The following is a 16849-nucleotide window of genomic DNA, read 5'->3' as shown; positions in this document are numbered from 1 at the left end:
CAGGAAGCTTGTTTTCTCCTTCCACAGAAAGATTATTTCTTTTCTTTTTTTTTTTGCATTAAAATAAACAAAAACCATCTATGACTAAACTTCGTATTATCTTATTATCTTCTCATGTGACATTGCATTGACTATTGTTCAGTTGCTCAGCTGTGTCTGACTCTTCTTGACCCCATGGACTGCAGCACACCGGGCTTCCCTGTCCTTCACCATCTCCCAGAGTTTGCTCAAACTCATGTCCATTGAGTTAGTGATTCCATCCAACCATCTTGTCCTCTTTGGTCTCCTTCTCTCATTGCTCTGTGCCTATCTCTATTCTTGAAGGGCTCTCTGTGGTTTATCTATATCCCCAGGCCAACACCAGTATTTCATGCCAGCAGGCCCACAGCTGATGGCTGATGATATGACTAGCAAATAATTTTTTAAAAAATTTTACTGACATATAGTTGACTTACAAATACTTTTTGAATATGTGCTATGTATAGAAACCTCCCACTATTAATAGGCATAAGAAGGTGACTTGGAAGGTCCCAGATAAAATGCAAATATTACTTAAGTGGCATTCACTGTATTAGTGTGAAGTATTTATCATTTGAAATTTTTGGTTAATTTACCTATGGTGTATAAAGGTGTTATAGATAGTTATGGGTACTTAAAAAAAGTCATCAAAACTCTTTCCTTAGTCCTTTTCTAGTTGACTTCATTCTTAGGCAAGTCCTCCTCACATACACACAACCTATGGCCCCTGTAGACTGACATCCTTCCAAATAACAAGCTACTCTGAGGAAATCTTTATGTTCTAACAACTAATTAATGCAAAAATTACTAGTGTGATTCTTATTTGGTCAAATGTAGGTCATGCCTCAATCTTTAAATGAATCACTTAACTCTGATTTACTAGGCAGAGATCAGAGACAAATAAAACCTCTGGACTGAAAAAAGAAGGGTAGTTTTCTAAAGAGGTGTGTGTTTTGTGTGTGTGTGTGTGTGTGTGTGTATGTGTATGTGTGTGTGTGTGTGTGTGTGTGTGTGTGTATGTGTATGTGTGTGTGTGTGTGTGTGTGTGTGTTAGTCGCTCAGTCGTGTCCGACTATTTGCGACCCCATGGTCTGTAGCCCACCAGACTTCTTTGTCCATGGAATTCTCCAGGCAAGAATACTGGAGTGGATTGCCATTCCCTTCATTTTTATTAATATAGGGATGAGAGAGAGAGAGAGAAATATAGTATGTTGGACATATTAAAAATAGCTGCCCACCACAGAGAGGTTAAGCAAACAAGATACTTCTTTAACACAGTAGGTCCATAAGTTTCCCTTTTTCTGCACGTGCCTTCAAGGTCCATCTCAAATAGAATTTCCTTTGTGAAGTCTTTCCTGAAACCCCCAGGAAGCATGAGTCACTTGCCCTGTGCTCCCTAGCTCCTGACTGCGCTCTGGCCTTGCACAATCATGTCATACTGTAAGTGTTTCTTCACCATTGTCTTCCTCAATAGAATGTACATTCCTCAGGGGAGGGCCAGTCTGTACGTTCCTCTTCCTTTTGTGTATCTTCAATCCCTATTGAACATGCCAGAGTCTCTTTCTTAATGTTTGCTTGGGAATTTCCTGGTGGTCAGGTGATTAGGACTCTAGGCTCTCACTGATGAGGGCCCTGGTTCCATCCCTGGTCAGGGAACTAAGATCCTGCAAGCCACATGGCTCAGTCAGGGGAAAAAAGAAAGTCTGCCCATTGTAGGCATGGATATACAAGGGGATACAACTTGAGGGAAACAGTAGGAGTTATTTAGGAGGGATATGCCCCAGAGTGCTTCTATCTACCTCACGAGACTGAGCCCATAAATAGGGAACACATTTTTCTGATTGGCGATTATCTTCTTCTATCCTGCAATGATATGGTAAAGAATATACTGGCTAAAATTGAGATAAGCCTCATTAAAATTATGAATGTGGCCACTTACCAGTGAGGCAAGTTACTACGTTTCCTAAATCTCCAGTTTATCATATGTGAAAGAGGGATTATACTACTGAAAAAAATAACAATTTAAAAATAAAGTTATTCTACAGTCTCCATATAATCTCCCCACAAAGTCCGTTTTGAATGTGCAGTCAACTAATAGGCTAGCTTATTTACTGTGCCAGGCTATGACTTTATGACACCGTTTTGCCTGAATATTCTGTTTTGAATTTCTCATGATCCCAGTAATTCACATCATACATGGTAACTTTCTTCTCTCATTTGTTCAACATGTATGTGGTAAAATTTCTTCTTCTCACATCATCCTAGTGCATATACTGATCATCTTTCTACCATTTTGCTGGAAACAGAAGCTGGTGAGTGTTCTGATTGTAGACTCCTGGAATGAAATCAGGTACCTCATCTATGTATAAATCTCAGAAACAGGAAAGATTTGGGTAATGATGCACCCAGGGCATCAAGTGCCATCCACTGCATTGGTAGGACTACCACAAGTGACAGAAAATCTAGAAACTAACAGACCAAAAAAAAAAAAAAAGTATATTAGGTAATGTAATTAAAAATTCAGTGTAATAATAATTTTCTGAGTTCTTTCTCTTCTCCCTCTCTTTATTCCTCTCTGTCTTTAGTTTGTTCTTATTAGCTTTTTTCAGTCTAGAAGGGCAGAAAAATGGACCTGGTGGCTCCTTACATTCAATATTCTTTAAGCTTTTCATATCAGGAAGAGAGCTCTTGCCTTCTCTTTTCCTCTCTTTCTCTCTCCCCTTCTTCTTTTTTCTATTTTTTGCTTCTCCTCTCCCCTCATTTCCTTCTTTGTCTTTCCCTCTTCTTCTCTCAGTTTTCTATATTAAATCTTATTGAAGATAAGATTATATCTGAGATGGATTATCCTTGCTTAGGGTAATGTCTACCCCTGGACCAATCTCTTTGCATCAGGAAAGAAGGAATGGAGCACTATGATTGGCCAGGCCAGGATGAAGGGTCCACAGGTGCAGCCAGAGCCATCAAAAGCTCTTTCAGCATCCCACAACATCAAGAGGATACTGGAGGGACACAGATAGCTGTAGCACACATCCACTAGCCAATGAGAAAGCCCTGCCTAATTCTAATAAACATATAATCAGCTTGGTCCAACATATCTAAAGCCCATCTAAGCCTATACTTCTTATCCACCACTTCCAAGGTTAACCAAGTAAAATGGCGTGGGTGAAAAGCTGAGAACTAATCATAGATAATTTGTGTTAAACTTACTTAGTTTTCTACACCCTCTACTTGCTCCAGAGATAGAAATTAAGTGGCTGAAAGGTCAAAACCACATGGGAGGTATTACGTCTATCACAAAGGAGACTTTGACACCTGTATTAACAATATTTGTGTCATGTACATTGGGAGAAAACTTATAGAAGACAAACTCTGACTTAAATTTTTCATTCACATGATGTTCCCAACTAGAAAGGACCAAGAGGATGGCCCATCTCAGTCTTCCCATTTTGGCAATGAGAAAATTGAAGTCCAGAGAAAAGGAGCCGGTTCAAAATGCTATTAGTGCAGAGCCAGGGGCTAAAACTCCTTGACTTGAATAAATTATTAGAAAAAAATAGAATACAGTAAAATATGTCCTGGCTTCCCATTATGGTCTGAATTCTAGGTTCCAAATCTGAGGTCTCCTGCTTCCACTTGACAACGTTTGTTCTCAGTGTCCATGATGTTCTGGGCCATCTCTACCCTACCACCTTTGCTTGAAGGACCAGCTGTGACACTTCAGGTTTCCATCTCTGGTTTCTAGCTTCTTATCTGTCTCCCTTGGCTTCCCCAAGGACTGACGATGGTCAGTGTATCTGCCTGATGGGGTGACCCTAACACATTTGTGCATCTCTTTCCATCAGGATCTTCAGCTACCTTAGCCCCAGTCAAGACAATATCTCTCCCCACCATGTCACCTTAGAAGCATTCTGTCTTCCATCTAGGAGAATGATTCATTACCCCTGCTTTTTTTGAAAGGACTCACTTAAATGTAAGTTTGTAATTTTATGACAACCCACAAAATGGGAGAAAATAATAGCAAATAAAACAACTGACAAAGGATTAATCTCCAAAATATACAAGCAGGTCATTGTAGTCAATACCAGAAAAACAAACAACACAATCAAAAAGTGAGCAGAAGAAATGCCTAAATGGCATTTCTCCAAAAAGACACACAGATGGCTAATAAACATATGAAAAGATGCTCACCACCACTCATTATTAGAGAAATGCAAATCAAAACTACAATCAGGTATCACCTTACATGGGTCAGAATGGCCATCATAAAAAAATCTGCAAACAATAAATGCTGGAGAGGGTATGGAAAAAACAGAGAGGGTATGGAAAAAAGGGAGCCCTCTTTCACTGTTGGTGGGAATGTAAACTGATACAGCCATTATGGAGAAACAGTATGGAGATTCCTTAAAAAAACTAGGAATAAAACTACTATATGATCCAACAATCTCACTACTGGGCATATGGACTGGGCACTCTGAGGAAACCAAAATTGAAAAAGACGCATGTACCCCAGTGTTCATTGCAGCACTATTCACAATAGATAGGACACGGAACCAACCTAGATGTTCACTGACAGATGAATGAATGAAGAAGTTTTGGTACATATATACAATGGAATTATTACTCAGCCATAAAAAGGAATGCATTTGACTCAGCCTTAATGAGGTGGATGAACCTAGAGCCTATTATAGAGTGAAGTAAGTCAGAAAGAGAAAGACAAATATTGTATATTAACACATCTATGTGGAATCTAGAAAGATGGTATTGATGAACTTATCTGCAGGGTGGCAACAGAGACAGAGACATAAGGACAGACTTGTGGACATGAGGGGAAGAAACTGGGGAACAAATTGAGAGAGTAGTATTAAAACAGAAACATTACCATATGTTAAATTAGACAGCCAGTGGAAATTTGCTATATGACTCAGGGAGCTCAAATCTGGTGCTCTGTGACAATCTAGACGGGTGGGATGGGGTGGGAGGTGGGAGGGACGTTCAAGAGGGATGGGACATCCATGTAGGACAAACATATAGCTATGGCTGATTCATGTTGATATATGGCAGAAACCATCACAATATTGTAAAGCAATTGTCCTCCAGTTAAAAATCAATAAATTATATATATATATATATATTTGTACTTTTATGTACTATAAAATGGACTCTTGGACATATAGCTGAATGTGCTTTGACAAATGCACAGACAAATGTAATCACTCCCACCATTAGAACAGAACACTGGTGACTCATTTTTAAACTAACCGTATTTGCTCAGGGTTATTTAATTTAATTCACTTTATTTTCTTATTTCTAGTACTTATCTTCCAATCACAGCTTCCGAACAGGGTGAGAGAACCAGAGTAACTAAAATAATTTGTTAAAATTTTTTCCAATAGTAAAGGGATGTAGAATTTTAATTACATTGAACAGCCTGATTGCCTGTAAGTACCATTCTTTTTCAGTCTTTTAAAATAAAGAAAGTATTTCACGGATCTCTAATACCACATTCAATGAAGTCTAGACTTGGGTCTGAGGGTTATGAGTGGGTCTGGTCTAGAACTGGGTAAAAATGCTTTCCTTAAATCTTTGAAGTTATTCCAGGGGATCCCCCCATGGAGGGACACTCAGAGATAGTTGCAAAGTTTATAGCATGAGTCTCAAAGATATGAGGTATTTTTCCTGGCACAGTATTAGAGAGTTTCTTCTATCAAGTCAGTTTGACGGCTAAGTCAGTATTGATCTCTACATTTTCAAATATCAAAACCAACTTGTCAGCGATAAAAAGAAAGCGGCCAGGGACCTCCCAGGAATTTCCTGCTAGAAAAAAAAAATTCTTGCTCTTTGCTGTCCAAATGCTCAGCATGTTAAACCTCACTTTGAATCAGTCTCTCAGACAGATAATGAGGTGGTAACACAATACAGGACTGTAATAGAAATGGATTGAGTGAAAAAGAATTTCTCAGGATATGAACTGAGATATGTATACAAAAACAGGCAGCAATCATTAATAAAACTCATTCTTTGCTCTCATTCTCAATCTGTCTTTCCTGCCTGGTTGGAAACCGGGATTTTTTAGAAGGGAAAAACACATCAAACAACACATCTGCGTGTTTAATGAAGGTGTCAGACTGAAGTTGTGTTTTAAAATGGAAATCCTTTGGCAAACTGCAGTAAGGAGATAAGATGCTTTTTATGGATTGCAAGAATTTAAATACTTTTAGTTGCTTTCACAGAATGTCCTTAAGTTTTAATAATATCCAGACATTCTTATTTTTCAGTGTATGATTAAGGAGAAAATGTGTCATACAATGCCATAATTACAGAGAGACTGGCTATTTTGAAAATAAACTAATGGGATCATATTTTTTTTTTCCTTTATAGAAATGAAAGGAAATTTGGAGCCAACCTCAGCCTACTCCTTCATTGTGTGTGTGTGTGTGTGTTAGTCGCTCAATTGTGTCTGACTCTTTGTGACCCCATGGACTGTAGGTCATCACTCACCAGGCTCCTCAGTCCATGGAATTCTCCAGACAAGAATACTAGAGTGGATAGCCATCCCCTTCTCCAGGGGATCTTATTCTTACTCCTTCATTTTAAAGATGTTGAAATTCTTGTTTTGTCTAGGTAATTAAATACTGACCAAGACTAGCATGGAGCCAGGGTATCCAGGGATCATGATTTATAGTCCTGCTGGAGAAATGGTACTCCATATATCACAGAGATGGCCCAGAGGTTAGAGGACTTAGCTTCTTTTGCTATCTCTGTTTTGCCATGAGTGTGATAAGAAGGTTAAGGAGTAGGGGAATTGGAGGTGGTTGAGATCAGAAAGGTGGTCAGGAAATAAGAACTTAAATAAAACCATAAGTTGGTGAGGCTGTTTTGCCTGGAGAATCGGTACTAAGAATTATAATCATATGAATAAAAGGAAGCAGGTAGCAAGATGGGTTGTGACACGGTATCTGGCTGCTTTTTGTACTACATGGACAATCTTGGGGCCATCTTAGCCTTTCTTCATTTTATATATCTGTATCTATCTATATCTATATCTATCTATCTAGATATCTATCTATATATATATATATAAGAGGAGATACCTCCTGCATACCATACCAAAGAAAAAATAAATTCCAGCCAGTTATCCCATTGCAATATAAAAGATTAAATAAATAATAAAACTTTGGCGAAAAAATGTGGGAGATTATCATCAATTTGAGGAAGGCAAGAAATTCTTAGAAAAGACATAGAAAATGATATGTAATAAACTAATCCACATTGAAATTAGGAATCTTTGTTCAAAGATAACCTTTTAAAGAGTTAAGAAACAACCCATATGATTGGAGACTATATTAACAACACATATATCCAACAATGGACTTGAATTCAGAATGTAGAAAGCACTGCTACAATAAGCAAAAAAGTCAGATGGCAATTCAGTTTTTAAAAATGGGTGAAAGGCTTGAATAAGGAATTCATAAAAGTGGATATTGAAATAATCAATAAACATAGGAAACAGTGCTTAACTATCATTAGGGAAATCCAATTAAAAGCACAGTGTAATATTGGTAAATGAGTAATATGAAGTAAGTGAGTAAAATGAAAAGGACACATGACACTAAATGAGGGGCTGAAGGATGTAGAACTGGAACTTGTATCCTGCTGGTTGTTGCTAAACATGGTGCAATCACTTTGAAAGAAATACACATACACACACACAACACAACACAACAAAATAACTCTAAAGCTGAAAAAAAAAAAGCCTTAGAATTTAGCTATATTTATCCCTAGGCATAAGCATTTTACCCTGAGGTATAAGCAAAAGATGAGGATGCTAACGTGCTGCATTCAATATGTTAGCAAATTTGGAAAACTCAGCAGTGGCCACAGGACTGAAAAAGGTCAGTTTTCATTCTAATCCCATAAGGGCAATGCCAAAGAATTACTGTACAATTGTGCTCATTTTACATGCTAGTTAGGTTATGCTTGAAATCCTTCAAGCTAGACTTCAGCAGTGGGTGAACCAAGAACTTCCAGATGTACAAGCTGGGTTTAGAAAAGGCAGAGGAAGCAGAGACCAAACTATCAACATGTGTTAGATCATAGAAAAAGCAAAGGAATTCCAGAAAAACATCTATTTCTGCATCATTGACTACGCCAAAGCCTTTGACTGTGTGGATCACAACAATCTGTGGAAAATTCTTAAAGAGATGGGAATACCAGACCACCTTACTTGTCTCCTGAGAAACCTGTATGCAGGTCAAGAAGGAACAGTTAGAACCAGACATGGAACAATAGACTGGTTCAAAATTGGGAAAGGAATATGATGAGGCTGTGTATTCTCACCCTGCTTATTTAACTTCTATGCAGAGTACATCATGTGAAATGCCAGGCTGGATGAATCCCTTGCTGGAATCAAGACTGCAGTAAGAAATATCAACAACCCCAGATATGCAGATGATACCACTCTAATGGCAGAAAGTGAAGAGGAACTAAAGAGCTTCTTGAAGGTGAAAGTAGAGAGTGGAAAAGCTGGCTTGAAACTCAACATTCAAAAAGCTAAGATCATGGCATCTGGTCCCATCACTTCTTGGCAAGCAGAAGGGGGAAAAGTGGAAGCAGTGACAAATTGTATCTTTTTGGGTTCCAAAATCACTGTGGACAGTGACTGCAGCCATGAGATTAAAAGATGCTTGTTCCTTGGAAGGAAAGCTATGACAAACCTAGACTGCATATTAAAAAGCAGAGATATCACAGTGCTGAAAAAGGTCCTTATAGTCAAAGCTATGGTTTTTCCAGTAGTCATGTACAGATGTGAGAGTTGGATCATAAAGAAGGTTTTTGAAATGTGATGTTGGAGAAGACTCTTGAGAGTCCCTTGCACTTCAAGGAGATCAAAGGAGTCAATCCTGAAGGAAAGCAACCCTGAATACTCATTGGAAGGACTGATGGTGAAGCTGAAGCTGCAATATGTTAGCCATGTGATGCAAAGAGCTGACTCATTGGAAAAGAAGACCCTGATGCTGGGAAAGATTGAAGCAAAAGGAGAAGGGGGTGGCAGAGGATGAGATAGTTAGATAGCTTCACCTACTCAGTGGACATGAATTTGAGCATAGTGAAGATATGTGAGAGATAGTGAAGGACAGGGAAGCCTGGTATGCTGCAGTCCATGGGGTCACAAAGAGTCTGACATGACTTAGTGAGTGAACAACTACAAATCCTTAGACATATAGAAATACATACATATGTTGGTAAGAGATATGTACAAAAGTGTTAATAGCAGCAGTCTTTGGAACAGCTCAAACCAACACAAATATTTATGTACAATAGTAAGGATAGTTAAGTTGCATATTCATGCAATAGAATACTGGATAGCAAAGATCAGCAGGAAGTACAATGAAACACGATAGTGCGAATGAATCTCACCAAATAATGTTGAGTGAGAGAAGCCAGTACCCTCCAAATATACATTATTTGATTGCATTTAAATCAAGTTCAAAAATAGGTAAACCAAACTGACAATGTGACAAGTCAGGAGAATGGTTGTCTTCCAGTGGCACAGTGGCTAGAAAGGGATACACGGGGCCTTCACGGGTTCTGATTTATTACTGTTTTCTGACATAAATACTGGCTATGCAGATGCATTCACTTTTTAAAAAGTTATGACTTTGTGTTCTTTTCTGTGTATGTTATTTCTTAATAAAATTTGACAGCAAAGTGAGGATATCAGAGTGGAGGATTTCTGAGACAGTACTTATTAGTTTCAGATCAGATCAGATCAGTCACTCAGTCGTGTCCGACTCTTTGAGACCCCATGAATCACAGCACGCCAGGCCTCCCTGTCCCTCACCAACACCCGGAATTCACTCAGACTCACGTCCATCGAGTCAGTGATGCCATCCAGCCATCTCATCCTCTGTCGTCCCCTTCTCCTCCTGCCCCCAATCCCTCCCAGCATCAGAGTCTTTTCCAATGAGTCAACTCTTCACATGAGGTGCCCAAAGTACTGGAGTTTCAGCTTTAGCATCATTCCTTCCAAAGAAATCCCAGGGCTGATCTCCTTCAGAATGGACTGGTTGGATCTCCTTGCAGTCCAAGGGACTCTCAAGAGTCTTCTCCAACATCACAGTTGAAAAGCATCAATTCTTCGGTGCTCAGCCTTCTTCACAGTCCAACTCTCATATCCATACATGACCACAGGAAAAACCATAGCCTTGACTAGACGGACCTTTGTTGGCAAAGTAATGTCTCTGCTTTTGAATATGCTATCTAGGTTGGTCATAACTTTCCTTCCAAGGAGTAAGCGTCTTTTAATTTCATGGCTGCAGTCACCATCTGTAGTGATTTTGGAGCCCAGAAAAATAAAGTCTGACACTGTTTCCACTGTTTCCCCATCTATTTCCCATGAAGTGGTGGGACTGGATGCCATGATCTTCGTTTTCTGAATGTTGAGCTTTAAGCCAACTTTTTCACTCTGCTCTTTCACTTTCATCAAGAGGCTTTTGAGTTCCTCTTCACTTTCTGCCATAATGGTGGTGTCATCTGCATATCTGAGGTTATTGATATTTCTCCCGGCAATCTTGATTCCAGCTTGTGCTTCTTCCAGCCCAGCGTTTCTCATGATGTACTCTGCATACAAGTTAAATAAACAGGGTAACAATATACAGCCTTGACGAACTCCTTTTCCTATTTGGAACCAGTCTGCTGTTCCATGTTCAGTTCTAAGTGTTGCTTCCTGATCTGCATACAAATTTCTCAAGAGGCAGATCAGGTGGTCTGGTATTCCCATCTCTTGAAGAATTTTCCACAGTTTATTGTGATCCACACAGTCAAAGGCTTTGGCATAGACAATACAGCAGAAATAGATGTTTCTCTGGAACTCTCTTTCTTTTTCTATGATCCAGCAGATGTTGTCAATTTGATATCTGATTCCTCTGCCTTTTCTAAAACCAGCTTGAACATCTGGAAGTTCACGGTTCACATATTGCTGAAGCCTGGCTTGGAGAATTTTGAGCATTACTTTACTAGTGTGTGAGATGAGTGCAATTGTGCGGTAGTTTGAGCATTCTTTGGCATTGCCTTTCTTTGGGATTGAAATGAAAACTGACCTTTTCCAGTCCTGTGGCCACTGCTGAGTTTTCCAAATTTGCTGGCATATTGAGTGCAGCACTTTCACAGCATCACCTTTCAGGATTTGGAATAGCTCAACTGGAATTCCATCACCTCCACTAGCTTTGTTCATAGTGATGCTTTCTAAGGCCCACTTGACTTCACATTCCAGGATGTCTGGCTCTAGGTCAGTGATCACAGCATCATGATTATCTGGGTCATGAAGATCTTTTTTGTACAGTTCTTCTGTGTATTCTTGCCACCTCTTAATATCTTCTGCTTGTGTTAGGTCCATACCATTTCTGTCCTTTATCGAGCTCATCTTTGCATGAAATGTTCCTTTGGTATCTCTGATTTTCTTGAAGAGATCCCTAGTCTTTCCCATTCTGTTGTTTTCCTCTATTTCTTTGCATTGATTGCTGAAGAAGGCTTTCTTATCTCTTCTTGCTATTCTTTGGAACTCTGCATTCAGATGTTTATATCTTTCCTTTTCTCCTTTGCTTTTCACTTGTCTTCTTTTCACAGCTATTTGTAAGGCCTCCCCAGACAGCCATTTTGCTTTTTTGCATTTCTTTTCTATGGAATGGTCTTGATCCCTGTCTCCTGTACAATGTCACAAACCTCATTCCATAGTTCATCAGGCACTCTATCTATCAGATCTAGGCCCTTAAATCTATTTCTCACTTCCACTGTATAATCATAAGGGATTTGATTTAGGTCATACCTGAATGGTCTAGTGGTTTTCCCTACTTTCTTCAATTTAAGTCGGAATTTGGCAATAAGGAGTTCATGGTCTGAGCCACAGTCAGCTCCTGGTCTTGTTTTTGCTGAATGTATAGAGCTTCTCCATCTTTGGCTGCAAAGAATATAATCAGTCTGATTTCGGTGTTAACCATCTGGTGATGTCCATGTATAGAGTCTTCTCTTGTGTTGTTGGAAGAGGGTGTTTGTTATGACCAGTGCATTTTCTTGGCAAAACTCTATTAGTCTTTGCCCTGCTTCATTCCGTATTCCAAGGCCAAATTTGCCTGTTACTCCAGGTGTTTCTTGACTTCCTACTTTTGCATTCCAGTCCCCTATAATGAAAAGGACATCTTTTTTGGGTGTTAGTTCTAAAAGGTCTTCATAGAACCATTCAACTTCAGCTTCTTCAGCGTTACTGGTCAGGGCATAGACTTGGATTACTGTGATATTGGATGGTTTGCCTTGGAAACGAAGAGAGATCATTCTGTCGTTTTTGAGATTACATCCAAGTACTGCATTTCAGACTCTTTTGTTGACCATGATGGCCACTCCATTTCTTCTGAGGGATATTTGCCCGCAGTAGTAGATATAATGGTCATCTGAGTTAAATTCACCCATTCCAGTCCATTTCAGTTCGCTGATTCCTAGAATGTTGATATTCAATCTTGCCATCTCTTGTTTGACCACTTCCAATTTGCCTTGATTCATGGACCTGACATTCCAGGTTCCTATGCAATATTGTTCTTTACAGCCTCGGACCTTGCTTCTATCACCAGTCACATCCACAACTGGGTGTTCTTTTTGCTTTGGCTCCATCCCTTCATTTTTTCTGGAGTTATTTCTCCACTGATCTCCAGTAGCATATTGGGCACCTACTGACCTGGGGAGTTTCTCTTTCAGTATCCTATCATTTTGCCTTTTCATACTGTTCATGGGGTTCTCAAGGCAAGAATACTGAAGTGGTTTGCCATTCCCTTCTCCAGTGGACCACATTCTGTCAAGTCTCTCCACCGTGACCCGCCCGTCTTGGGTTGCCCCACGGGCATGGCTTAGTTTCATTGAGTTAGACAAGGCTGTGGTCCTAGTGTGATTAGATTGACTAATTTTCTGTGAGTATGGTTTCAGTGTGTTTGCCCTCTGATGCCCTCTTGCAACATCTACCGTCTTACTTGGGTTTCTCTTACCTTGGGCGTGGGGTATCTCTTCATGGCTGCTCCAGCAAAGCGCAGCCATTGCTCCTTACCTTGGACGAGGGGTATCTCTTAAAATACTTATTAGTTTACTAAATACTTATTAGTTTACTAAAGCCTAAAAAAGTTAACTGATTAAAGAATTACTAAAGCCTAATGAATAATTTCAAACAATAATCCTGGGCAGTTTATTAAAACAACAGATTTCGGGACTCTCTCTCCAGAGAACATTATTCTTAGGACCAGAGAAGGGTTTATGTTAAAATAAACTACCTTAGTTACTCTAACTCAAATGGTCCATGGACCATATTTTAAGAAAAGTTATAAAAGGAGTCTTTCAATGTTGATATTTTAAAGCCATGATGCCAGCTACCAGATCAAGCTAGTTATGATGGTATCGTCACTAAAATTTTTGATGGAAGAAAGCATGAAAATATGTTGTCATGATGCCAGCTGCTGCTGCTACTGCTGCTAAGTCACTTCAGTCATGTCCGACTCTGTGCAACCCCATAGACAGCAGCCTACCAGGCTCCCCCATCCCTGGGATTCTCCAGGCAAGAACACTGGAGTGGGTTGCCATTTCCTTCTCCAATGCATGAAAGTGAAAAGTGAAAGTGAAGTCGCTCAGTCGTGTCCAACTCTTTGCGACCCCATGGACTGCAGCCTACCAGGCTCCTTCATCCATGAGATTTTCCAGGCAAGAGTACTGGAGTGGGTTGCCATTGCCTTAGCCCAATACAAAAAATTTATGTATGTATCTGTATAATCCCTTAGCCAGATTCAGTTTCATTGCTCAGAGTTAAGTGTGCTCTGAAAGAATTTTATTAACTTGGGTTTGTTATTTCCAAGATTGCCATCCTTCTTGAGATGTTTTCCATTTAATAAATAGCTTTATAGAGATCCTGGAAGAAGAGAGTAAGGAAGAGGATGGATTCTGACAATGGGTGCAGAACCTTTATGCTCAGGTCATCACTTCCAATCTGGTGGTTGACAAGACAGGGCCAAATTCATTACATATGAACACTTTTACAGCATCCCTAGAAATGAGTTTAAGACCCAGTGAAATACAGTTGGGGTTGCTGACATCACTGGATTGTTTTCACATAGAAAGACCCCGGAAGGTAGAAGTGGCACAGTTTGTATGACTTCACTACAGAGGCATGACTCCTGCCCCATGTGTTTGCCACTAATAAGAATCTTCTGCAGTGCAGTGCTAGTGGTGGAGAACACTGCACCTGAGGCAATCAACAGCAAGACATGCAATATATTTTGCAGTAAAATATTTAATATTGTTTATCTCATGAAGTAGTTTTTCCATGTAATTCCATGATAATGCATATGGAAACTGCTGGTTTATTATATGTGCCAGTGAAACAATTTCTTTGTCTACACTGGTTCAGCACTACCATCATTGGCAGAGATGATGGAGATGGGCAAAGTCAGGCGAACAGGAAGGGGAAATGGCTTCATCTACCAGAGGACATGGGGAATATTTGTCCTTTGGCTGTAATCATATCCAATCAGTGAGAAAACATTAATCTTAATGTTTTTGTTTTTTATTTTGAGTTTGTATTCTAATCAAGATCTTTGACTAGCAATAATACATCTGAATTAATTTTAAAAGGAAAATTATTAAGATGTTTAAAAGAATTCAACAAATTGATGTGCATCTATATTTATCTCTACTTCTCATTTTATTGTTTCAAGACAAAAAAGAAGCTTCTTGCATGATTCATCTGTCCACTATATTTTCCATCCTATTTTCTCTTGACCCTTGAGTGATCCTGCTTCACTAATGCAGTCTCTTTTTCTTCTATTTTCAATATTTTTCTCTTTGTGGTGTCTTTCTTATCAACATGTAAACACATATAAGTATTTTTACTTTTTAAGGCTTGCTTGTTCATCTTTCCATTCCTTTTTCACCCTTGTAAACCCTTTCCTGCTAAACTTCTTAAAAGAACTGTTCAGTCACATTGGCATTACTTCTTTACTATTCAGTTCCCAAGTCACTGAAGTCTGGTTAATGCCTCCATGATAACTCTGAAACTGCTCATTAAAACTCATCAAAGCTCTCCTGGTTGGTGAATCCAATAACTAATTTTCAATTGCTAGCTTAATTTGAGGTTTCTGGAACATTTAATCTTATTGATCTTTCCCTCTTATTGAAGTTCAGTTTTTCTCTGGACTCAATCACACCAGTTTTCCTGGATCCATAGTTATTTTCAGGGAGGAATTAATTTTCCAGACCATAGCCCTCAGTAGAAGGAAGGCACTAGAGCCTCCATTCCTTCAAAGATGGTGTGGTGAGCATGAGCATATGAGTGCTCCTCTTTCCCTGTGATTCAGTCCTTCAAAAGGAAGACATGCAGGACTATTCTACTCACTCTGATGTTGTCTCATTTGATTGGTTAGATGGCCAAGACCCTAGATTTTGTTTACTAGAGGGTAATTTCTCAGCCTATAAAAGAAGTTCGTGGCTTTCTTTCTCTGCCCACAGATGTGATTGACTCAACCATAAGCCCCTAGTCTCAGGTAGGAAATAGACCTGTTTGCTCCACCCCCTTCTCCCAGTTTCTCACTATTCAACTGATACATACGACAGGTTAGGGCTGTTAAAAATAGTCAAAATGCACCTCCCCCTTTGTTATTTGAGGGTTACTGTCTGAGAAAGAGGATTAGTAGGAGCCTTTATATTTTTTGTCTTTAGTTTCCAGATATGTTTTTCAAACATATGAATCAATGTCACATCAAGTTAAGAAAAGAGACTGGATAATTCAGAGTTTAATACAGCTTAATATATACAGACTTGGTGGTTACACAAGTGATAGAAGAGCTGAAAAGTATTAGCAAAACCCAGAGTTTTCCTATCTGGTGGGAGCTAGAATCTAAGACAGGTTTGTTTCATTTCATAGAGAAAGGGGTACTCAGACGCTAGACGACTGAGTATACTCAGGTATTGTCTTAAAATGCCCACAACCATAGAGAAGACAGAAGAAAATTCTGCTTCTTTCTTACTTCTCACTTACTTAATCTTCCACCATTATTATCCACTGACCAAATACACCTAGCAGCTCATCAGCAAGGTAGCATGGACAATATAGTTTGCAGGATACATTCATTGGTAGGGTTTTAGGAAAACCCAACTTTTCTTCAGAGTAGTATGTTTTAAGAATTATTGGGATATAAATAATACTTATCTATTGATCCCCAGATGGCTCCTTTCATCTTTGTTTACTGGTAATCATCTGGAGAGGTAAAAAATAAGTCAGACTCATCAAGAAAAAAAGGGAAAAGAACCAAATCAATAGAATTAGAAATGAAAATGAAGAAATCACAACAGACAACACAGAAATACAAAAGATCAAAAGGGACTACTATGAGCAATTATATGACAATAAAATGGGCAAGTTGGAAGAAATGGACAAATTCTTAGAAAACTGTAACCTCCCAAAACTGAACCAGGAAGAAATAGAAAATCTTAACAGACCCATCACATGCATGGAAATCAAAACTGTAATCAAAAATCTTCCAACAAACAAACGCCCAGGACCAGATGGCTTCACAGGTGTATTCTTCCAAAAATTCAGATAGGAGATAACACCTATCCTGGAGAAGGCAAAAACTTGAAAGCATTTCCTCTAGAATCAGGAACAAGACAAGGGTGCCCACACTCATCACTACTATTCGACATAGTTTTGGAAGTCCTAGCCATAGCAATCAGAAAAGAAAAAGAAATAAAAGGAATCCAGATTGGAAAAGAAGAAGTAAAACTCTCACTGTTTGCAGATGACATGATT

This window comes from Bubalus kerabau, chromosome 17 (assembly GCF_029407905.1).
Source record: "Bubalus kerabau isolate K-KA32 ecotype Philippines breed swamp buffalo chromosome 17, PCC_UOA_SB_1v2, whole genome shotgun sequence".
Classification (NCBI taxonomy): domain Eukaryota; kingdom Metazoa; phylum Chordata; class Mammalia; order Artiodactyla; family Bovidae; genus Bubalus; species Bubalus kerabau.
This window is presented reverse-complemented; position numbering follows the sequence as displayed.